The sequence below is a fragment of the Heloderma suspectum genome, chromosome 3, assembly GCF_057233095.1.
Source record: "Heloderma suspectum isolate Gila_16-S chromosome 3, 16-S_ref, whole genome shotgun sequence".
Classification (NCBI taxonomy): domain Eukaryota; kingdom Metazoa; phylum Chordata; class Lepidosauria; order Squamata; family Helodermatidae; genus Heloderma; species Heloderma suspectum.
In genome coordinates this window covers 219506431-219531006 of record NC_139460.1, presented here as the reverse complement: position 1 = coordinate 219531006, position 24576 = coordinate 219506431, and the positions used below count along the sequence as shown (strand labels likewise).

General features: G+C 44.1%; 1 protein-coding gene across 3 annotated transcripts in view; it reads right to left on the bottom strand.

The window, feature by feature from the left end:
* The window catches only part of PCDH15 (protocadherin related 15), a 1185684-nt gene that overhangs the window by 692313 nt on the left and 468795 nt on the right, over positions 1-24576 (bottom strand). For all 3 annotated transcript variants that reach the window (XM_084845696.1, XM_084845694.1, XM_084845693.1), the window contains one exon: positions 903-967. The gene's annotated coding sequence lies outside the window, so the exon portion shown is untranslated. The remainder of the gene's footprint in view (positions 1-902; positions 968-24576) is intronic.

Here is a 24576-nt window from a genome sequence, read left to right as displayed (position 1 = left end):
TACCTCAAAAATAGTCACGTAAACTAGCCACATGCAGTGGATACCACAATGAATGCTTTGACATGTAACAGAAAATCTTACATATCTCCTCTATGTTAGAAGACACAGGTAAGCACCCAGGCATCCACCAAACTGGCACATCAAACTCAGATCTCGAGTCTTGAGTTGACCAATGGTGAAGAGCCAAACATTATATTCAGGCTACAAAGGATTGTGTTCATGCCTTTATTTTTCTTCATAGACTGCTCATTTTCTTAAAAAAGAGAAAGTTCTTGTACTTGAGATCTCTGCCTGATTTCCACCCACCTACCCCTCCTCTCTGGAAAAACAAAGCTTCATCTGTACAGGTTTATTATTGTACAGGGGTTCTTCATACTGACAAAAAGAAAATGGTTGACCATTTATTGTGATGTGTTCATATCCAACTTTGTTCTTCCAGGCTTACATTTCCCCCTAAAAATCTTAGATTTGTAGGTCAGAGAATGTCCTTATTCTTAAGGTGTGTGTGTGTGTTTTAATTCTTAAGAACATAATAACTGTGTAGCTAAGAAGAATATCTTGGCAAGGGGGAGACCAACGTGGCCCCATACATCAGCCAGAGAGGGAAAATTGCAGGGAGCCCTTTCCTGCCAGAAAGAACACCTATAAGAACTTTGAAACTATGGATGGGTTACTAAGTTTTGCTTTCTTCCTCTTCCTTTTCCAGTCATTTTTCCTTTTGTGTTGTGTCTTTCAGATTGTAAGTCTGAGGGCAGGGATTGCCTCATTATTAATCTTTGTAAATTGCTCTTGGAGCCTTCTTTGGCTGACCAAGTGGGTAAAAATACTGTAAATAAATCAATTACAAAAATAAAACTGTCTCGTGCTTTCTCTATAAGCATTTCATATGAAAAAGAATGTACCTGAACTCTTTAGGATCACTTCATTCCCAAGAAGAGTCTCTTGTTTCATCGCCATCAGAGGCATTCTGTAAGAAATTGTAAAAGAGATTAATGAAAGTGCTAAACAAAATTAGTATTATTCCTATTAACTGATGGTGAAATCCAGGGGGGTCATTAGGTACTTAAAAGTTTCAGGGCACATACACACAGGACAAATTTGCATAACATTTTAATATGCTAATTTAATATATATGCAAATTTAGGAATAATTACTAGGATGTATTTAAATTTCACAAAAAGCAAGGCCAATTTCCCAGCCAATTCATCCCTCAAAATAAATTATTCAATTAATTTGCACCCCAGCCCCCAGATAACTACAAAGCAGGAGATCCTCTTCAGTTATAGTTAAGCTTGCAATGGCTGTCAACAGGTGTGGGAAAATGTGCAAAAAAGAGCGGCTGGTAAATTATTTCATGAGCCCTTGCACCCCTCCCAAAGTGGCAAACTTTGCACCAAAATGCAATTAAATGTTTTTGGCAGAGCAGTGACCCAAAAGCAAGCCAAAGGTGCATCAGGGGGTCACCCCCAATTAACGTCCCAGTTCTCCTTCAGTTAATGACCCCATTCATCAACCTTAATTACCCTCATAAATTAAATTAAAAATAAAATAAAGTGGTGCACAATTCGGTTCTTGAGTGGGGTTCAAAATGCTAGGTGGATGGTGGAAGAAGGAGTGACAGCTGGAGAGTGGGGCCGAGGAGGTAAAAGAAAGCAGTGGAAGAAAGATGAGGAGGAAGGAGACTAGAGGGGAAAGTGGAAGGAAGGAAGGCAAGGGAAGGAAGATGCAGGTTTGGGGGATGGTGATCAGAGGAAGGGGAAGGATGGAGCAAGGACTGGGCAGCATGGAGGAGACAGAGGCCTAGAAAGAAAAAGGTGAAGGGGATGTCTCTCTCCCATTCTTTGCTCTGCAATTTCTGGGACTGCCTCTTAATGTGGTAGGGACTTGTGACTTTCTCCCAACTTCTCTCTACACACACAGATACCAGCACAAGCAGAACAGGCCAGAAAGCCCCACACTTAGCACCACCTTTCTGTGTGTGGGGCAGGAAGGCACATATCCTCTTGGAATAAAATCACCCCCACCCCATGCAATTTTTGTTGTTCAGTCACTTCCGACTCTTCATGACTTCATGGACCAGCCCACGCCAGAACTTCCTGTCGGCCGTCACCACCCCCAGCTCCCCCAAGGTCAAGTCCGTCATTTCCAGAATATCATCCATCCATCTTGCCCTTGGTCGGCCCCTTTTCCTTTTGCCTTCCACTTTCCCTAGCATCAGCATCTTCTCCAGGGTATCCTGTCTTCTCATTATATGGCCAAAGTACTTCAGTTTCGCCTTTAATATCATTCCCTCAAGTGAGCAGTCTGGCTTTATTTCCTGGAGTATGGACTGGTTAGATCTTCTTGCAGTCCAAGGCACTCTCAGAATTTTCCTCCAGCACCACAGTTCAAAAGCATCTATCTTCCTTCGCTCAGCCTTCCTTATGATTCAGCTCTCGCAGCCATAGGTTACTACGGGGAATACCATTGCTTTAACTATGTGGACCTTTGCTGTCAGCGTGATGTCTCTGCTCTTAACTATTTTATCAAGATTTGTCATTGGTGTCCTCCCAAGAAGTAAACGTCTTCTGATTTCCTGGCTGCAGTCACATCTGCAGTAATCTTTGCACCTAGAAATACAAAGTCTGTCACTGCCGCCACATTTTCTCCCTCTATTTGCCAGTTATCAATCAAGCTGATTGCCATAATCTTGGTGTGTGTGTTTTTGAGGTTTAACTGCAACCCAGCTTTTGCACTTTCTTCTTTCACCTTCATCATAAGGTTCCTCAGCTCCTCCTCGCTTTCAGCCATCAAAGTGGTATCATCTGCATATCTGAGATTGTTAATGTTTCTTCCAGCGATTTTAACTCCAGCCTTGGATTCATCAAGCCCAGCATGTCGCATGATGTGTTTTGCATACAGATTGAATAGGTAGGGTGAGAGTATACAACCCTGCCGTACTCCTTTCCCAATCTTAAACCAGTCGGTTGTTCCATGGTCTGTTCTTACCATTGCTACTTGGTCGTTATACAGATTCCTCAGGAGGCAGACAAGATGATTTGGTATCCCCATACCACCAAGAACTTGCCACAATTTGTTATGATCCACACAGTCAAGGGCTTTAGAATAGTCAATAAAACAGAAATAGATGTTTTTTCTGAAACTCCCTGGCTTTCTCCATTATCCAGCGGATACTGGCAATTTGGTCTCTAGTTCCTCTTCCTTTTCTAAACCCAGCTTGTACATATGGCAATTCTCGTTCCATGAATTGCTGGAGTCTACCTTGCAAGATCTTGAGCATTACCTTACTGGCATGTGAAATAAGTGCCACTGTTCGATAGTTTGAATATTCTTTAGTGTTTCCCTTTTTTGGTATGGGGATATAAGTTGATTTTTTCCAATCTGGTGGCCATTCTTCTGTTTCCAAATTTGCTGGCATATGGCATGCATCACCTTGACAGCATCATCTTGCAAGATTTTAAACAGTTCAGCTGGGATACCATTGTCTCCTGCTGCCTTGTTATTAGCAATGCTTCTTAAGGCCCATTCAACCTTACTCTTCAGGATGTCTGGCTCTAGCTCACTGCCCACACCGTCAAATCTATCCCCAATATTATTATCCTTCCTATACAGATCTTCCGTATATTCTTGCCACCTTTTCTTGATTTCTTCTGCTTCTGTTAGGTCCTTGCCATCTTTGTTTTTGATCACACCCATTTTTGCCTGGAATTTACCACTGATGTTTCTAATTTTCTGGAAGAGGTCTCTTGCCCTTCTTATTTTATTATTTTCTTCCACTTCCACACATGGCTTGTTTAAAAATAATTCCTTATCTCTTCTGGCTAACCTCTGGAATTTTGCATTTAATTGGGCATATCTCCCCCTATCACTGTTGCCTTTTGCTTTCCTTCTTTCTTGGGCTACCTCCAGTGTCTCAGCAGACAGCCATCTTGCCTTCTTGGTTTTCTCTTTCTTTGGGACGTTTTTTGTTGCCACCTTCTGAACAATGTTGCGAACTTCTGTCCATAGTTCTTCCAGGACCCTATCTACTAAATCTAGTCCCTGAAATCTATTCTTCACCTCCACTGCATATTCATTAGAAATATTTGTGAGCTCATATCTAACTGATCTGTGTGTCTTCCCTATTCTCTTTAGTCTGATTTTAAATTGTGCAATAAGAAGTTCGTGATCTGAACTACAGTCAGCTCCAGGTCTTGTTTTTACCGACTGTATAGATGTCCGCCACCTTTGGCTACAAAGGATGTAGTCAATCTGATTTCGGTGTCAACCATCTGGTGAAGTCCATGTATAAAGTCATCTTTTAGGTTGTTGGAAGAGAGTGTTTGTTATGCACAGTGAGTTGTCATGGCAAAATTCTATCAGCCTATGTCCTGCTTCATTTTGTTCTCCCAGACCATGCTAGGGATGTACGAAAGTCACTTACCTGGTTTCGCAGCTTGCTTCGCGGTGGGGGGGAGGTGCTTTGCTTCTCCCCCCGAAGTTCAGGCCGGGGGGGAAGGCTTCCTGCCTCGCCCGGCCGAAATTCAGGCCGGGGAGAAGCGCCCCGTCTCCCCGGCCGTGAACTTCAAAAGAAAAGTAAAAAAAAAAAAAAAAGCCCCGTGATAGGCTACGTAACGATTTACGTAGCCTATCACGGCTAGATCTGCAAAGTCAGCCGTGATAGGCTACGTTAATCGTCACGTAGCCTATCACGGGTGACTTAAAAAAAAAAAAAAAAAAGCACGTACGCAAATGGCGGCCCCCATAGGGAGCCACCATTCGCGTTCCTTATTTGGTCCCTGTAGTCTACGTAAAGATTTACGTAGACTACGGTGAAAATAAGGGCAACGCTATTTGTGTTGCCCTTATTTTTGCCGTAGTCTACGTAAATCTTTACGTAGACTACAGGGACCAAATAAGGAACACGAATGGCGGCTCCCTATGGGGGCCGCCATTAGCGTACGCGCTTTTTTTTTTTTTTAAAGTCACCCGTGATAGGCTACGTAACAATTAACGTAGCCTATCACGGCTGACTTTGCAAATCTAGCCGTGATAGGCTACGTTAATCGTTACGTAGCCTATCACAGGGGCGTTTTGTTTTTTTTACTTTTCTTGTAATGGCGGCGGCTGCCACCCCCGCCCCTGACAAAGACCTGCTGAACTGCCGCCGGGACCCGCCGCCAGGAGCGACATTCGTGAAAGGTAAGTCCCATCTCGGGGGGGGGAGTGGGGGGCGGAGAATTTCTCCCCGAACAACCTTCGGAGGACCAAATGCGTTGGCACTCAGCCCCCCGAAGTTTCGGGGAGAAATTCTCCCCCACCCCTAGACCATGCTTGCCTGTAATTTCAGGTGTCGTTTGACTACCCACCTTAGCATTCCAGTCTCCTGTAATGAAAATAACATCTCTTTTTGGCATATTATCCAGTAGGTGATGCAGATCCTCATAGAACTGATCTACTTCTGCTTCTTCAGCATTTGTGGTTGGGGCGTATATTTGGATCACTGTGATGTTAAATGGCTTACCCTGAATTCACATTGAGATCATTCTATCGTTTCTGGACTGTATCCAAGCACTGCTTTAGCTACTTTATTATTAATTATGAAGGTTACTCCATTTCTTCTGTGGTTCTCTTGTCCACAGTAGTAGATCTGCTGCTCATCTGACGTGAAGTGGCCCATTCTAGTCCATTTCAGTTCACTGACCTCCAAAATGTCTATATTTAATCTTGACATCTCCCCAATAACCACATCCAATTTGCCCTGGCTCATAGATCTTACATTCCAGGTTCCTATGGTGTGTTGATCTTTAGAACATCGGATTCGTTGTTCACCACCAGCACTGTCGGCCAATAGCTGTCCTTTTGTCTTTGAGCTAGCTGCGTCATCACATCTGAGGCTAGTTGAACTTATCCTCTGTTCCTCCCCAGTAGCATTTTGACCATCTTCCAACCTGGGAGTCCCATCTTCTGATGGTATACCGATATATCTCTCGTTGTACTGATCCATTTAGTTTTCATGGCAAGAATACTGGGGTGGGTTGTCATTACCTTCCCCAGGGGTCGTATTTAGTCTTGACCTCTCTGCCATGACCTTCCTGTCTTGGGTGTCCCTTCACGGTTTAGCTCATGGTGTCATTGAGGTGCTCAAGCTCCAGCACCACAACAAGGTAACGATCTCCTTTGCTGGAGACCCCATGCAATTAGGCTTAGGAAAAAAGAAACACATTCATCAGCATCAATGGATTTTTTCCCCCTTTGCATAATTGCCAAGAAGGGGTGTGTGTGTGTGTGTGTGTGTGTGTGTGTGGCAGCAAGTGGGGATGGAAGGGTCAATACTTCCTAGCTGTGACCCTTCCCCCCATCCCCTACATGGTAACTGAGCTCAGCAAAAACCTCCCATTGACACCAATGGCCACTCAGAGTTCTGGGAAATAGTTTTAGGGCTTGAGACCCATCAGCCTAGGATGGATCAAGCCAGTGCCTTTCTTGCAACAGTAATGGCATGTTCCCAAAGAAAGAAAAAAAGCTGCTAGAAATGGGGTTGGTCTCCATTGTGTGACCCACCCAGTAACATGTCAGGAGCCTCAGTTTGAGAAGCTTAAATTACTGTATAGGTTTTTTTTTTTCAGGTTAATGGGTATAATCTAGAACAACCTTGCTTCGTGAAACATTAATTTCCATTGTCAACTAGCTACAACATTCCTTAAGTGCATACTTTCTAAAAGGACTAGATAATTCATCATCTAGTAATAATATGTCCCTATTGCAGGATTGTAAGTCTGCAATCCTATGTACTTGGGAGTGAGCCCATTATACTCTTTGGGAATGACTTATGAGTAGAGATGGACAGACCTCCCAAAGCTCCCCTTGAATTAACTCAGAAATTATTTTAAAAACAAACAAACAGAAGAACTTGGGTAATTTTTCCCAGCCGGTCCAAGGTCTCAGATACCTTTATCCTACCTCCATAGGAACTAATGGTTTTATTAGTACCTATGGAGTGGAGAAAAGTTACTTTGGGGGCCAAAGCTAAGGGTTGGGGGAAGGTCACCCACCCCTGTTGAGGAACTATGGGGGCGTTCTCCCACCATTTTTGGATTCCCCCCCCCCCCCGGAAGGTTTTGTAGAACTGGAAAACACTCTGAAGGGGTGAGGTCAGCCAGTCTAAAAGAGAGCCATAAAGTAACTAAGTGGCTTGGCTCCATCACCTTGTATGGGGCAGTGGGAAATACTCTACAGAAGTGACACTGGCCATTTTTGTCCAGCTTAGATTTGAATCCAGGCTGAAGAAACATTGGGAGGCTTTTGAACTTTGCCTATCCTTTGAAGTGGGCTTTAAGAAACCCCTGAACTTCTTTTCTGAGCCTGGCATCTCTACTTCTAAACAAACATGCAGAGAATTGGGCTGCATTTCACAGAAAGCAGGATGTGATTACAAGGACTATACCTATTATACTTTTCACTAGAACCACCACTAAATTCAATACAAAATCAAGAAAATTATCTTTTTTGAAAATCTGCAGCTTAAAGTTTGCTCCCTTGGGAGTAATTTCACATACTGTGAAGCAAATCATCCTAGAACTAACACAACAAAGAATTCTTTATTATTATTTTAAAGACAGAACAGAAAATAAAAAGAGACAAAATATCTTAAACAAAGAAGTCATTTTGAGTAAAAATGCAAAGAAAAGATTAAATTATAGTGTACGCCTTACTGATTTCATGCTTCCCAAAGGTGTTAATTTTTTATTCGATTTTTCCACTTCTTTTTTTGCCTAACACTGATATCCTATGTTTCCTAACATGCTTATAAATGCAGAAACCGAGTTTAAAAGACAGACATTTGTATGGATTTTTTTTTAAGTGTTCCATGATACCTAAGTAATTTCCCTCTTTGGAAATTTGAAATACCTGCAACCAAAACAAAACCTAAGGACATCTTAGGGAGCAATCCTATGCATGTTTAGACAGGAAAAAGCCCTACAACTCCCAACATGTCCCAGCCAGCCATGCTCGCTGGGGCATGCTGGGAGTTTTAGGACTTTTTCTGTCTAAACATACATAGGACTGAACTGTAAGTGTATTTGCACATAGCCATCCTTATGACTCTTGGCTCCTTTCCATCCCTCACCTCATAATTTAGATCATAAGCTTCTCAAGGAACAGACTCCACAATTATATGACCTGACTTTTTATTGTATTTTAGGGAGCAATCCTATGGCCCGCGCTCTGAGGTTGGTTCCCAGAGAACCCACTTCTCCCTACTTCCACACTGCCTCGGAGGCAGCGTGGAATAGCCTCGTCCTCCACGCTTGCAAGAGGAGCGTGGAGGGGCCGGAAAGAGGTGTGGCTGGGGCTGTCCAGGGCGGGGAGAGCATCGCTGCCTGGACAACACATCCAATGTCGTCCTGCTCCATGCTTCTGCGGCTACACATCCCGCTCTGTGCTTCTGCGGCTACAGAGCCGCAATCGGCTGTCTAGCAGAAAAAGCAGGGCAGGAACAGTGTGGAGGGAATGATCCCCTCCGTGCTTTTCCTGCCCTGCTTTGGATAGGCGGTCTCCTCCGAGATAGGATTATGTCCTTGTTGTATGAGTTGCCATATACACAGTTATATAAATAAAAGCACATTCCTTTTTTTTTAAAGTTATATTTCTTTTTGACGATATGCAACTATTTTGGAACAACAGTTTATGCAAATATGTAGGGAGGTTATGAAATGCAAAGAAGAGCATTCTCTGACATATTTTAGATCTAAATAAGGGTCCAACGTGTTCCAAAGGTCCAAGAAAGCTTTGGACTTCTGTTCCTCAGTCCAGACCTCAGCATCCTGTGAAGTGAAGCGGAGTTCCTGACTCAGGCAGCGCCCTGCAAGGAGCTGCAGAGTGTGGACACTGCCGCTGCCCTTCCGGCCCAACTGCTGCTGTTGCATTTGTGTTTGCAATGTCTGGGCCTGAGGACTGCCTCTGTCACTCCAGCCGTCCAGACCAGCCCTTTGCACGTGGGCTGCTGCTTCCCCCCCCCCACCCCCCACCCAGTGCTTATACTCTCACATCAAGCTTTGTCCCCTTGCCTGTGCTTCTTGCTGCCCGCCTCCCATGTGGGCACCCAACCTGCCCACCACCACTGCAGCCCTGTAGCTCCCACCTGCTCAAGAAAAAAGGTGGCACCTTCCCACTGTGGGGCAGCCACCCCACCTATCATCCAAGATTTCTTCTGTTTTCTTTTAAGACCACCATATTTCTATCCCAGTAAGAGAAGGAACCCAGGCCCTGGCTGGTCTGGCGGCTGGAAGCTCCTGGGCATTTCTACAACCAGCCTAAAATCCTGCATTTAAAATGGGACTTTCTGCTTCTGTTTTGAAAGCAGGATCATAATGACTCCCCTTTTCATGCACTTCCTTTCCCCCCTCCCCTTTGACCCTCCTTCTCCCCATATCTGAGTCTTCAACTATCTTTCATTGATCTTGCTCCTCTCCTTGCCACTTTTCCTCTTTTCACGGAGGGAACTCAAGTGGTACCCAATGGGGTAATTGGACAGCTCATTATCTGTGATCTATTTAAAAACGGAACAAGGGGCATTTAGTGCAGGACGGTCACGGCAGGGTCACGGCGTCATGTAAAGAGCCTGCAAACTTCTGTGAAGGAGCGATCTCAATCACAGGATAAAAGCTCCATGTGCAGGAGCCTTCTGGCTGGCCATCTGCTTTATCTAATTTGCATTTGGATTCCATATTCAACAGCCGTTGCTTCTCACATGCAACAAAATGTTTCTTACCGCAAGTATTTTCACAGCTCTGATTTCAAATGGAAGACAGCTAATTTTCTCCAATTTTTGTGTGTTCATGCTGAATTCTCATGAACCACCCAGACCAGTCAGGGGCTCAGTTGTATTGAAAATGTGGCTCAGGAGCAAAAGCTTCCCTCACCATTGTTCAGCTCTGCTCAGAGTATTCACTGCTCATGACAGAGGGAGTGGGAGGAGGAAGAGGACTGAACAGCAGCCATAGCTGCAGCACAGGAGGAGAATGAGGAGGAAAAGTGAGGGGGAAATTTCACAAGATACAGAAACAAGCTGCACCAGTTGGACCCTGAGCCTGTTTCTGCCCCTGCCAAACAGGTACTTAGGCAAGGCTGCCAGAGGCAGCACCTCGGCGTGAGCCTCAGCATTGCACTTGGAGACGCATGGAGGAGCATATGAAGACCCACCCACCGACTCTCCAGAGATACCAGCAACTAGAGATACTAGCAGCCATTAGCAGCAGCAGAGGGCAGCAGCTTTAAAGTCCCGGAAGAAGGGGGCAAATGCAGATCTTATTTGCCCCTTCTTACCTGCTGCTCTCTTTTATATTCTTTTATACTGTTTTATATTTTACATCTTAACATTTTAATATGTGCCTGGGAAGTCCACTGAACAACTCAGGGGGTTGGGGAGGTGCCACCATAACTGTGGTCACGGGCAGTGAGAGGTATGGCATTGGGAGGACAAAGAGACAGTTCTTTTCCACCAGCATTGCATCTTCTCAGTGTTGTCCAGTGGAGCTTTTCCGAGTGGTTCATGGCCTGTTACATTCTGGGCCAGGGAGAGAGAGTATGGAACCTTCGGTTGCACGCTGTGACAAAGTCGCTCAGATTCACCGTGAATTGGACACCACAATTAATGAAGTTCCGTTGGTAGGGGTGTTCAGAGCACTGTCTGGTCCAGTTTTATTGGATGAGTTTCAGTTACTGAGGCCTGAGGATGCGGACAAAGTGCTTGGCCAAGTCTGGTCAACCACCTGTGTGCTTGACCCTTGCCCTTCATGTCTTATTACATCAAACAAGGAGGGGATGTCTGGCTGGGTCCAGGAGGTTGTAAATTCCTCCTTGAGAGAGGGAGTGATGCCAGCCTCTTTAAAAGAGGCTGTAATCAGGCCACTCCTGAAAAAGCCTAACCTGGACCCAGAGGATGTTAACAACAATAGACCGGTGGCCAACATCCCCTTCCTGGGCAAGGTGCTTGAGCGGGTGGTTGCAGGGCAGCTCCAGGCACTCTTGAATGAAACGGAGTATCTAGATCCATTTCAATTGGGCTTCAGGCCTGGTTTTCAAATGGCAACTGCCTTGGTCACCCTGTGGGATGACCTCTGCCGGGAGAGGGACGGCAGGAGTGCGACCCTGTTGATTCTCCTGGACCTCTCAGCGGCTTTCGATACCATTGACCATGGTATCCTTCTGGATAGGCTGTCTGGGTTGGGAGATGAAGGCACTGCACTGAAGTGGTTCTGCTCCTACTTGGATGGCCGATTCCAGAAGGCGGTGCTGGGGGTTATTGCTCTGTGCCATGGCAATTATGCCAGGGGGTTCCACAGGGCTCTATTTTATCCCCCATGCTGTTTAGCATCTACATGAAACTGCTGGGGGAGGTTATCCAGAGGTGTGGGCTGACGTGCCATCAATATGTGGATGACACCCAGCTCTACCTCTCTTTTTCATCAAACTCAGGTGAGGCAGTGGCTGTTCTGAATCAGTGCCTGGGCACAGTATTGGACTGGATGAGGGCCAATAAACTGAAACTCAATCCAGACAAGATGGAGGTACTGTTAGTGGGTGGTTTGTCTGTCTGGCTTGGTGATATTCAAGCTGTTCTGGAGGGGGTTGCACTCCCTCTAAAGGATCACGTTCATAGTTTGGGGGTGCTCTTGGATCCAGAATTGTCACTTGAGGCACAGGTGAACTCAGTGGCATGGAGCACTTTTTATCTGCTTAGGCTGGTATACCAACTACGCCCTTATCTGGACAGAGATAGCCTAGCTACAGTTATCCATGCTCTGATAACTTCTCGTCTGGATTACTGCAACGCATTGTACGTGGGGCTGCCTTTGAAAATGGTCCAAAAACTTCAGCTGGTCCAAAATAGGGCAGCAAGATTGTTAGCAGGGACTGGCCAATGAGCTCATATTATGCCAGTACTTTTTCAGCTGCACTGGCTGCCAGTCCATTTCCGGGCCCAATTCAAAGTGCTAGTATTAACATTCAAAGCCCTTAATGGCTTGGGGCCAGGTTATCTGAAGGATTACATCCTCCCATATATGTGCCTGCCTGGACCTTAAGATCATCTTCAGAGGCCCTTCTCCATGAGCTCCTGCAAAAGAAAGTGAGGCGGGTGGATACTAGGAGGAGGGCTTTCTCTGCTGTGGCACCCCGGCTGTGGAATGAGCTTCCTAGTGAGGTTCGCCTGGCACCTACATTGTATTCTTTTTGGTGCCAGGTGAAGACCTTTTTATTTTCCCAAGCATTTTAGCATTCTAGACATTTAGCTTTGCTTTTTAAAATCTGTATTTTAAATCCCTGCATTGCTGGTAGGTTTTATTCTGGTTGTATTGTTATACTGTGGTTTTAATGTTTTATATATTTTATATTGTTTTATTGTGTGCTCTTTGGTTTTAATTTTTGTGAACCACCCAGAGAGCTTCGGCTATTGGGTAGTATAGAAATGAAATAAATAAATACAAATAAATAAACCAGCCATGCTGGGAAACAAGCAAGGAAAGGCTGTGCAAAAGCGTGTGTGTTTGTGTGTGTGTGTGTGTGTGGTGACCAAAGGCAGCTTAAGGGCTAGGTTTACAGCCCCAGGAGGGATTGGTTTTGATGGGAGGTTACTGTGGTGAGAAAAAGTTTGTGAACCCTAATGATAATTACAGAAATTCCACAGTTTTACCATGATAGGCTTCTTGAATCAAAACCAGTCCTTTTCTAAATGTCTAATAGGGTTTATATTAGCCAATTCCATGTCCTGTGAAATAAACTTACGTGTAAATTAGGCAAACAATTAGTACTTAAAAGTTAGGGCAAGTGCAAAAGTAAGCGAACCCCTGGTTGCATCAGCTCAGTTAAAGGGAATAACTAATTATAACTAATTCGCAATTACTTGAATTAGGTGTTCAAGTAATTAGGTAGATCTTCAGGGGTGAGTTTGGGAGCTCCCTCTCTATAAAAGGATCAGAAAAGTTGTGAGTTTGGTCTTCACCATATGGTTGTATAGAAACACATCATGCCACAATCAAAGACATCTCTGAGGACCTCAGAAAACCAGTTATTGCTGCTTGTCAGTCTAGAAAGGGTTACAAACCATTTCTAAGGACTTGGGGCTCCACCAATCCACTGTCAGACAGATAGACACAAATGGAGAAGGTTCAAGACCACAGTCACTCTACCCAGGAGCAGTCTTCCTACCAAAATATCTCCAAGAACAAACTGGTGCATCATCCAGAAAGTCAAAAAGAACCCCAGAGTAACATCCAAGGATCTGCAGGCCACTCTCACCTTGCCTAATGTGGGTGTTCATGACTCAATGATCAGAAAAAGAATGAACAAGAATGGTGTTCATGGGAGGATAGCCAGGGCGAAACCACTGCTCTCTAAAAAGAACATTGCTGCCCGTCTGAAGTTTGCTAAAGATGACACAGATGATCCCCAAGACTTTTGGAACAATGTTGACAGATGAGTCAAACTTCGCTTCAATGCAGTTCATTCATATGTCACCACTGTGGGGTACCCCTTTTCTTTTGGGTTTTTTTTCCCCCTGCCTCACCCATTCACAGCTGCAGGGCTAAACGTGTCTACTCAGAAGTAATTCTCATTGACCTGCACAGCACTTACTCAACACAGGGCGAGAAGGGTGTGGAAGGCCATTGTTCTGAATCTGCGTCTATCACAGGGCGAGAAGGGTGTGGAAGGCTGTTGTTCTGAATCTGCGTCTATCCGGAGGTTCAAAGCATCGTTACAGGGTTAATGAGCTTGAAAGATGCTTTGTTTCCTCCCAAATGAGCCTGCACTTTGGGATGACTTCTGTTCTTTTGAAGTCTCCAATTCTTCTCTGAGAAAAGTGGAAACATGTCAACTCGGAAATTATTCCCGTTGAAGTTCCACCCCTTCGCAGCTACAGAGAAGCGGGGGGAGAAAAGGGCTGGGATGGGGGGCTGCTGAATCCTCCTCCTCTTGCAAGGGAAGGACCTCTGTGGAGGGGCACCGCAGATCCTCCATTGCGCAATCCACTCTCTGCCCTCTTGGGCAGTCTGCTTCTGCTGAGCACGCTGCTTGGGAGCACTGGAGAGAGGAAGGTGGATGCAGGTGCGTGCGTGTGCGCGCGCACACACACTTCTCTCCTTCACTGCACATAAGAGCAGGGCTGAGAGGGGAGGGGGGAAGCCTATGGTATTTATTATTATTTTTTGGGAAGCTTGGTGATGCCACAAAACTCCACCTGCTAAGCAGTTCTTTTATGGGGGATATCCCACTGTAATTGGGTGTGTATAGTGTGGAAGGAGCAATTCCAATTTCTGGAAAATGCAGTTTAAAACAAAATCAGATTGCAAAGCATTTCCTTTTAGATGGCCCCTTGGACCACCTCCATGAGTTGGGAGTTGGAGGCACTGTTCCACAATAGTTTGACTCATACTTGTGAGGTTGGGTCCAGAGAATAGCCTGGGGTTACTGCACCTCAACCCCATGGCAGCTGAACTGTGGCGTACCACAGGGCACCATCCTGTCCCCAAAGTTACTTAATATTTATATGAAGCTGTTGGGAGTGGTCATCAGGAGATTTGGGGCAAGGTGTCACCAGTATGCTGACGACAGCCAGCTCTATTTCTCTGTGATATCGGAATCAGGAGAGACCGTGCACATTCTGACCTGATGCCTGGATGCAGTTATGGCTTGGATGAGGGCCAATAAATGGAAACTGAATCTTGGTAAGACAAAGACCTTATGGATTGGTGGTTCCTAGGTCTGGGAATTGGGGTGTTTGCTTGTTCTGGATGGGGCTGCACTCCCTCTGAAGAAGCAGGTCCATACTTTGGGGGTGCTCCTGGATCCATCATTGTCACTGGAGGCCCAGGTGGCCTCGGTGGCCCAGTGTCAGAGTTGGATCTGAGCCCATAGAGTCCCAAAGCAGCTGTGACTCTGAGGAAGAGTTACAATCCATGGGAGAGGAAACTGCTTGTCTTTCAGAGGCACAGCTGGAGGGAGAGCCCCCCCCCCCGCTAACATTCCTGGGAGCGACAGTGACCCTGGCATGGAGAGGGAGGAACAACTTGAGCTTCTAGACATGAAACACAGGTGCAGAGACAAGCAGGACATTGCAGGCGCTGAGAGGAGGCACTCAGCCCACTTGGTGCGATGACAATAGCTGTGCCCCGATGCCCCACGGAAAAGGGGGGGAGTCTCCCGTCCTATTCCTTAAGTTCAGAGGCTTGCCGCGCTTTTCTCCAAATGGAGGCCAGCTGACTTTCTGAAGCTTAGACTCCACTGGTAGGCTGCTCTTTTGAGTTTTCCACTTAGTCACAGGCAATTAGCATCTGTAAGAGTCATTAGGTTGCATAGAAATAAAGCCTTGGAAAAGAGCCCTTTTGTCTGTGTGTTGATTCCGGCTACTTGAGGATTTCAGAAGGCAGCAAGGGCGCTCCTGACACCCAGAGCATCAATTACCAACTTTGGCTGCTATGCCAGCTATGCCTATTTCTGGATAGGAGTAGCCTAGCCACAGTGATCCATGCACTGATAATCTCATGATTCGACTACTGTAATGCGCTCTGTGTGGGGCTACCCATGTGCGTGGTTCAGAAGGTGCAGCTAGTGCAGAATGCAGCAGCTAGGGTGCTCACAGGGACACCAAGCTATGCTCGCAGAACACCTGCATTAAAAGAACTGCACTGGCTGCCTATTAGCTACTGGGCCACGTACGAGTTCTGTTATCATCCTATAAAGCCCTAAACAACTTGGGACCAGAATACCTAGCGGACTGCGTTCCCTTATATATATATATACCAAGACAACATTTAAGATTTTCAGAGGAGGCCTTGTTGGTCATTCCAAAATGAACAGAATGTTGCCATGAAGATCCTCGACGGCAGGCCTTCTCTATAGTGGCACCCATCCTCTGAGAAACCCTCCTTTGGGCAGTTCGAGAAGCAGAAAATGTAACATCTTTTAAACGCCTCCTGAAAACACAGCTTTTCACACAGGCTTTCCCTGGGCTGTAACTGTTGCTGGGTATTGCTTTGGTTTTACATGGTACTTTTAAACTTTGTGAAGTTTTATGTTAAGTGTATTTTATGGTTTTAATTGTGAACTACCCAGAGAGCCTCTGCTATTAGGCAGCATAAAAATGAAATAAATAAATAAGTAATGCCATGTGGCATCCAAGCCACAGTGTATGCAGCTCAACATTTTTTATCTGACCTTGACCAGCCAGACACCCCAGGGCAGCTCATAAGATGGCAGCCTCTACTCTATCATGTGAACCTGGATAATACAGGTAATATTCACAGCTTTTCAAATACAAACAAATGTGAATATACCAGACTAAATATACCAAGGCTGCACTTGCCATTTTATTGCTGATTTTGCTGATATTATTGTTTTATTTTTGGTTTCCTTTTTACTGATGTTTACTTGGTTCACATTATTTATATATTATTTATTTATAAATGTATGAGTCAACCTTTGGACCAAATAGGGTGATGTACAATTAATTTACACCAAAGTGATATAAGATTAAAAATTAAAAGAGTTTTAAAATGTTTACATATATAAAAACTATAACAATAATTTTAGAACTTTAAAAACAAATTTAAAATTTTAAAACATCACCACCAGCAGAATTAAAAGCAGGACAGAATCTTTAAAACAGAGTGCAGGGCTAATACATTTAGGGCGCAATTCTATGGCCGCTAGTCAGCGGCTAGACGGCCATAGGATAGGTTGGTTCACGAGAACCAACCTCCCCCTGCCCCGCGCTGCCTCATAGGCAGTGTGGATTGGCCCTGTGCTCCGCGCTCGTAAGAGGAATGCGGAGCAGCGAAAACGGGGCATTCTCGGGATGGGGGAGGGAGGAAGTTCCGTTCCAACGCTTCCTGCGCATCACCTGGTGTCTTCCCCCTGCCCGCCCGCTCTGACTTCCCATGGCTAGAAAGCCAAAATCAGCTGTCTAGCCACGAATACAGGGCAGCTGAAGTGCCAAGGGGATGATCCTTCCGCACTGCTCCTGCCCTGCATTGGATAGGTGGTCGTCTCCAAGTTTGGAGGCAGCCACCTATCCTGATAGGATTGCACCCTTCAAATGCTAAAAAGCCATGCAGAACAAAAATGCTTTAATATCCCACCTCAAACTAAAACAAAGAAGAGGTCAGCTGAATGTCCTCTGTGAGTCAATTCCATGGGTGGGGCACTGCCACAGACAAGGTCCTACCATGTGTTCCCACCAATCTAACGTATCTTGGTGGTGGGATATATAAAAAGGTGCCCAAGGAAGGTCTTAAGCTATGGCCAGGTTCATATGAGAGGAGGAGGTCTTTCAGATAATCTGGCCCCAAGCCATTCAGGGCTTTATAGGCAAGCCCTATAAACAGGGAAACAGGCTGGCAGCCAGTGCAGTTCATACAAGACTGGTGTAAATTATATGGTCAAAACAAAGCACACACCAGAAAGTAATCTGGCCACTGCATTTGCACTACCTGCAGTATCTGAACTCGCTTCAAGGACAGAATATGTTACAATAATCCAAATGGGAAGTAATTAATGCATGGACCACTGTGGTCAGATCCACCTTCCGCAGGAAGCGACAAAAGTGGCACACCAGTTGAGGCTGGGCAAAGGCACTTCTGGCCACAGCAGCTATGTATCCCTGCAGCATCAATGCCAGGACCCAGAAACAGCCCCAAGCTGTGAACCTAACCTTTCAGAGGGAGCAATGCCAGTTGCCGGATGCTGTTTCAGGAGAGCAGGGGGCTGTAACTTTAATAATTTGGGGAAAGGCTCTGGCAAAGTGGTAGAGCACATCCTTTGCGTGCAGAAGTCCCAAATTCAATCCCTGGCATTTCCAAGCAGGGATGGAAAAGACCCGTGTCTGAAAACCTGGAGAGCCACTACCAGTCACTAGAGAATACTCAGTTAGTTTGACCAATAGCCTAACTTACTAGAAGGCAAGTTTCCTAGGTCCCTGATTTGTATGCTGTAGACAATTTCCTCAATTGTCAGATATCCCCTGTAACCAAATCCAACCCTCATTCTTTTATTACTTGACTATTCCAATTGCACTGAGCCAGGAAGGCAGATAAAAAGGTCACAAGACGAAAGGTAAGGTTCAGGCTATCATTCATGAGGGCATTTTGCATCCTATTTTCTTGAAACTATAGCTATTCTCCATACACTACTCATTAAAACCTAATGGGGGAAAAATATGTTCTTCGTTGTACCAGTGAAATCTCACCTGAATGGCAGATACCTCTCTCTGGAGAATATGAATCAGCTTACTACAACCTACGCAGGCTTATTTCGAAGTAAGCCCCATTGAAGTAAATTGGATGTGCTTCTGAGTAAATAGATTTAGAACAGGGTTGGGCAACATGTGGCCAACAGGCTTTATATGCCCCCTCACTCCCATCCCATTATTTCCCAAAAATTATATTAAAAAATTCCTGCAGAAAATAATGGCCCTGTTGTGACTCCAGAGCACCCAACTGATTCGATTTAGCTTGTTTTCAAGCTGAATGTGGCTGTATAGGAACTCTGTAGCCACTACAGAGCACCAGAAGGGTTAAATTTAGCTTGGAAAAAAGCTAAATTTAGCAACTGTAGCACTCTATAGGGTTGCGGAGCAGTTTGGGCTTTGGGAGGGGGCACCCCATCATTTCTCATAGAATGTGGACCATGTCTGGGGTCCAGGAGGCAAAAATAGCCCTTGGAACTCGGAAGTTGCCCACCTTGTTGAGAATCATAGCATTAGAATACTTTATAATCCTGCCTTACTGAAGCCAAGACCAAAGGGGAAGTGAACAAGGTTGGCCTCAGTACGTTGGCTAGCAAAAGTCATGTGACGTAAGTATATGGAATATGCTAGATATCCAGTCAACAACAAGCACTGACTTTTTAAAATCTTTGTACATAATTTTTTTTAAGATGAACAAATGCAAAGGACTGGATGCAAGTAAAATGGTAAAAAGTTCCCACAATACCTGTGTTTCTAAGCCACAGAAGATCACAGTTGCCATACTCTTGTGGAAACGCAGTACACAGGCTGCGTTGCTGGTTTTTAGCCTGTTCAACTGGCACATTTAAACACTAGAAAAACCAATAAACTCTATAAGGTCTGGGTTGCAATATCCAGATGAAATAATATTAGGGCCATGAAAATGTAAACTGCAATGTGGATTCAGTTGCTTCATCTAAAATAATCACAGCAGGTAGGGCGGCCCTAGCAGTACAATTTTTATTTTGTTTTTGCCATGCTGGTTGAACACCAACAGAGCAACTCACAGTTTTTAAAAATGATGTGCAATCACCAGCACTCTAAAAGCATTCATAAGGCTACCATCATTATCAGGAAGTTAATGAGAACACTCAAACATATTTAAGCCTGCTTGTTTGGGAAAACGTTCACTTGAAACAATACACAGTTCATGCTCTTGATCTTTTATTCTCATTAACAACGGTGATCAAGAATAGACTAGTAGCAGCTATGCTCATAAAACAAAACAAAACGAAATGGGGAAAAAAATCCAGACACTGTAATTTAACTCAAGAGAATTAGAGCATGACTAGGTTTTTAATTATTCTCATTTTAAAACAAAATGATAGAAACAAATTTCTATTCTGATACTGTTATTCCTTGATGTAAATCAAGGTGTAAATGATGTAAATTTGCAAAACCTCTGTGCATGTAATGACCTCAGTGGTTCATTCTCTGTTGCCCACAATCCATATAATTATTTGAATGCCATACCATTTCAAGAAAAGTTGGCATTTGATGATTTGACGAAAGGACTAAAATAATAGGATTGCTTCCTCCAGCTTAATCTTTCCATTAAATAACCTCTTCATCCCCTCCCCACTTTCTTGTCCACTCTCTCCTGTACAGTGAGTATTTGGAGTTCAAAAAATGAGTATCTTCTGCATTTTCAAGGATGTAGCCCCACCCTCCATGTCTGGCTTGCCTGGCAGGAGGAGGGATTTTGTGGGTGGTGGTGGGAAGCCGAGATGGGGCGAACGCCACTGGCATTCGGAGGTGGCGTCACCAGGGAGGGGAGGGGCTTACCAGCTGTGTTAGGCTGTGGAGACCCTCCCTCCTTCCTTGGTTGCGCAGCTCCTCTTGGTTGCGCAGCTCCCTCCCTTTTGCCCTGGATGCAGTGAGGGTTTTACTGGTCATCCTTTTGGGGTCCGAGTAAGTATTTTTGGCTCATAGTCTGATTGGCCTTTGCTGTAGGTCTTTTTGCCTACTTCACACTGTAAGTAGGGTACAGGAGTTAATGTAAGTTGTTTTGGTCCAATTTAATCACTCAGGTTGATTTGGTCACATTGCTAAATAGGCGGTTATGTGCAGGTGCTTCTGGTGGGGTATAGGGTTGGTGAGCATTCAGAGGTACTGTTTCAGGTGACTGGTAAGGCCTGAGGCTTCCAGCTCAGGGTTATGTGGCCTGAGCTGGGAGATATGGATTACCTTTGAGGCCAACTCTCCTCACCCACTTGGAGTTTTGCAGCCCAAGGGGGGGGGGTGACAGGGGAAGGCCTCCTCCTGTCCCAAAACTGGGCAGTTCCGAGGGTGGTGATCAAGGATATTACTCCACAGGCATCCAATGTCTCACCCGATACAAGGCCAGACTAGTCTGGCGTAGAGAAGTGTCCACCTTTGTTTCCCTTCACAGATTGTTCTGTTTTTCAATAAATGTGGCCTGAGGTTTTACACCAAATACTTGTGTTTCATCTCGTTATTTCCCCCACCCTTTCACTCACAAATATCTAGTTATGTAAGTGGATATATGAATCACTTACATATATCTTGAAAATCCCACTTTCCTAATACAATTCGTACTTCTTATTCTCCATTTACAGTTATTCTTTTTAATTATTCATCTAAGCAAAATTAGTCACAAATAAAATAGAGGAGGCAGCAGCTCTTAATTATTTAATTTCACAGAAGGTTAAAGGTATGTTCTGTATTCACTGAGTGAATAAGATTTACTTATTCTGAACTGGCTACTTTAAAAAATCATTCTGCAATCTATTTTGCGTTTGTGCATAGTAAAGTTTATTTGAAATTTTTAAAAAGTATGCCTGAAGTAAACAAGTTCAGAGTAACTTTTTTTTAAGAAGTCCTAAACTCTCTCTGATATTTATCTATCTAAATATTTTACTTAAAAAAAATACAATTTGCACCTAAAACATTAGATAACTGTTCTGAGAGCCAAAACAAGTTTTAGCACCATCCAGATTAGTACTGTTACATATATATTTTTAAATCACCATAGCACCTTTATTTTAACACCGATTATGTTTTACTTGTCCCTGCACTAACACCTATAAATGCACAGTAACATTCTTTAAATGACCTGTTTAAGGGTGTATTGCAATGGAGTGCTCTACAAGGAGGTGTCTCTAAATACATTTAACAGCGATAAGACAGTTCTAAAGTGCATTGTCCTCCTGAGATATTTCCAAAGCAGATTGTCAATGTCTCTTTTTCTGTGTTTTCTTAGATGAAATCCCAAGCCTATTAAATTCAAAGTCAACATTAAGGCAACATAACAAAGAAGAACAAATCACACTTCATGTAAAGCAGGGGGGTTCGAACCTCAGGCCCACAGACCCAATCTAGCCTGCCTGGGGTCCCAATCTGCCCTTCAGGGGTTCCCCAGATGGACAGTCTCCCTTCCCCTGGCCCCACCCCTTTTTCACTGACTGCTGATTGTTTGGTGGTTTCCCAGCTTTTGCGCAGTTTTCCCCCTATCTAAAAAGTTTAAATGCCTCTGCTAAGGCTTACTTACTGGCATCTGAGCTTTAAGCTGAAATCTGCTGGCATTTTTTGCCCTGCCCCTTTTTTGCCATTGGCTCCCCTGAGAGCTTCTCTGAACTTGAATTTGGTCCTCAAGTTGTAAGAGGTTCGACACCCCTGATGTAAAATCAGAAAATGTTAGAAGTTATGATCAGGGTTTTGGGGGGATCCTAGGGAATGGGTATAATGTGCCCATTTTCTGGGCTCTGACACCTATTTCCTAGCATGTATGCCTTACCATGACGATTCCAGTTTGTTCTAGGTTCAGTAATGTAGCTGCATGCCAGCAGCTGTGAAAAAGTGGGAATCATGGCAGCAAGTCAAGGGCAAATGGATGGCTCATGTGGACAAAGTGAAAGATGTCATGTCAATGCAGTTTATGCAGATTGAACTAATGTCAGGCACTGCCTAACTAATCCTTCACAATGTAAAGAACTGCACCTATGTGCATCAGTAATAGACTCTCTTTGGCTCAAAAGATCATTGTTTCTTCCCTCAGTGCATAATAAACTAGCACATGGGTGTACTCAAGGGAATAGAAATGTGGCTCCTTCTCATAGTGTTGTTCACCCCCCGCCCCAATATCTTAGTTGCCAGCCTGATTTAGTTACTAGCTCCAGAGATGCAAGGGGAGAAAAGAGTGTGTTGAGCCCACAGGAATCTTTCCATGCATAGGCATTGCATCTAGGAAGAACCGTCCCATTTATTATGACCACGAGAGCCAGTGATGTCAGTCCATTCATGAGAGGATGAAGTCAGCTTGTATTCTCTTCTCTTCTCTACATTGTGAGCTTTTGTGAAATCTAAACACACACACACACACACACACACTGGACATGTAGTTGTTCCACCACGTTTTCAAACTGCACTTCAAAATGTTAATTAAAAAGGGGTTTACAACTTGAGAGAGCAGAGGACACAGGAAAACTATGGCTTGCCACAATGATGAAACAATTGTATTACTGATTCACCATGTGGTGATGTCAACTAAGGTTGATTTTGCTGTAACCTAATAATAATAATAATAGTCATAACAATTATTATTATTATTATTATATAATAATAATAATTTGTCATAACAAATTGACAATGAGTCCAGTTTTTTTCCCACTGTGCTCCTTATGTTCAAGCATTAACTCCCATACAAAATGAATGAAATGAATGGGTTTCTAATGCAATCACATTTTTAGTTTACATATGTCTTAGAGATTTCATAAGCTACAAGGCAGAGGGGAGTCAGATCTGATGTGAATTCTGAAGTGTGCATATTAAAATAACCTCATGCCATTTCAATCTCGCACTATTAGCAATCTGTATTTTATTAACAATTATATACTACTACCCAGGGAATGCTCTTTTTTACAGTTATAAATGTCAAACACCTTTTAATCATACAGTTTATTATCTCACTCTGAAGCTGATTTTCTGCCATTTAGGATGCTTTTAATAGAAAATTAATAGGAAGCTATTAATAGGCATATATATACCTGCCCTTCATGACTTGAGTAAGTCCTTCTCAAACCAGACAATCATCATATTTTATATGTACTACGTGAAAAACCTAATGTCCATTAACTGGGTTTTTTTGGTACATGAGGAAAACATTCCCTACTCATTTCTTTCAAACCACATTTTATGCTTTTATCAGTGCAAATAACTATCTAGCTGGACAGTAGCTCAATGAGCATGAAGGTCTGTTTGGGATCTGTAAGCATGTTTAGCTGAACACACTTACAGAACTCTATGCAGACCTTTGTACTCAATATGCAAAGGTCTGACTGACAGTTGGGCATGCAGGGATGTTGGGGAAGGATTAACATGTGCAACCATGTCCCCCTATACCCTTTTGCCCTACATACGAGTGGGTGAACACCTGCATAGGGCTCTTGAATCTACATCCTTATTAGTGGACTTTATTAAAACCAAGTGCTTGATTTTAAATATGATTTTATATTTATTGCCATCGTCTGAGGCCCCTGTTCATAGCAGCTGAGACTATATGGAAGGGGTGTTGGTGGGGAGGGGGTGAAGGAGTAAATTGAGGCTTTTTTTCTCTTGTTAACCCCACCCCCCATGGGGGTGGAATTTTGGGAAAAACAGGCAGGGAATGTTTACCACATCCACCTCCCAGAGCGTCATGGTCTCAATTTGAATGGGGGCTGCACGTGCTTACACAAGAGAACGTTTCATTTGGCCCTTAGTCTCACAGAATATGAGATCTCAAAAAACTGAGGACCTAAAAAGGAGAGGTAAAAATGAGACGTATTAAAGGCTCCATTCCTGCCTTCCCCAACAAGTCCCCCTGAACTAATTGGGATGAGTCTGGGGTAATAAGGTAGAACATACTCTAGGCTGCTCTGTCTGAATACTGAGTGTGACCTGTTTGAAGCAGAGACCAGGGTCATGAGGCAAGTAAGGAAGTCTTAGGGCTTCATCACACAAGGTTAAAAATCCTGCAGTTTCCCAGGGCTTCTGCTTCCAGAATCTTTGTGGTATCAGATCAGATCCATCCACGTGGCTTTTTTAAAAAAAACCCTAAACTTCTCAATGAGATCTATGTGTTTCATTACAAAGCCACTAGGTGGCGGTGTCGCAGTATGCAGCTAGGTAATTTCTAAAACTTTAAAAAAAAAACTTGCTGTGTGGGTGCGTGGGCGGGAATCATAGGAGTGTGGGGGGGAATCCTGACAACCCTCAACCCCATGCAATCCCATTTCCTGCCCTAGTTTTTCATTTTAATTATGTTTAATTCACCGTTAATCTGATATGCTGGGAGATCATGCCGCGTGGCA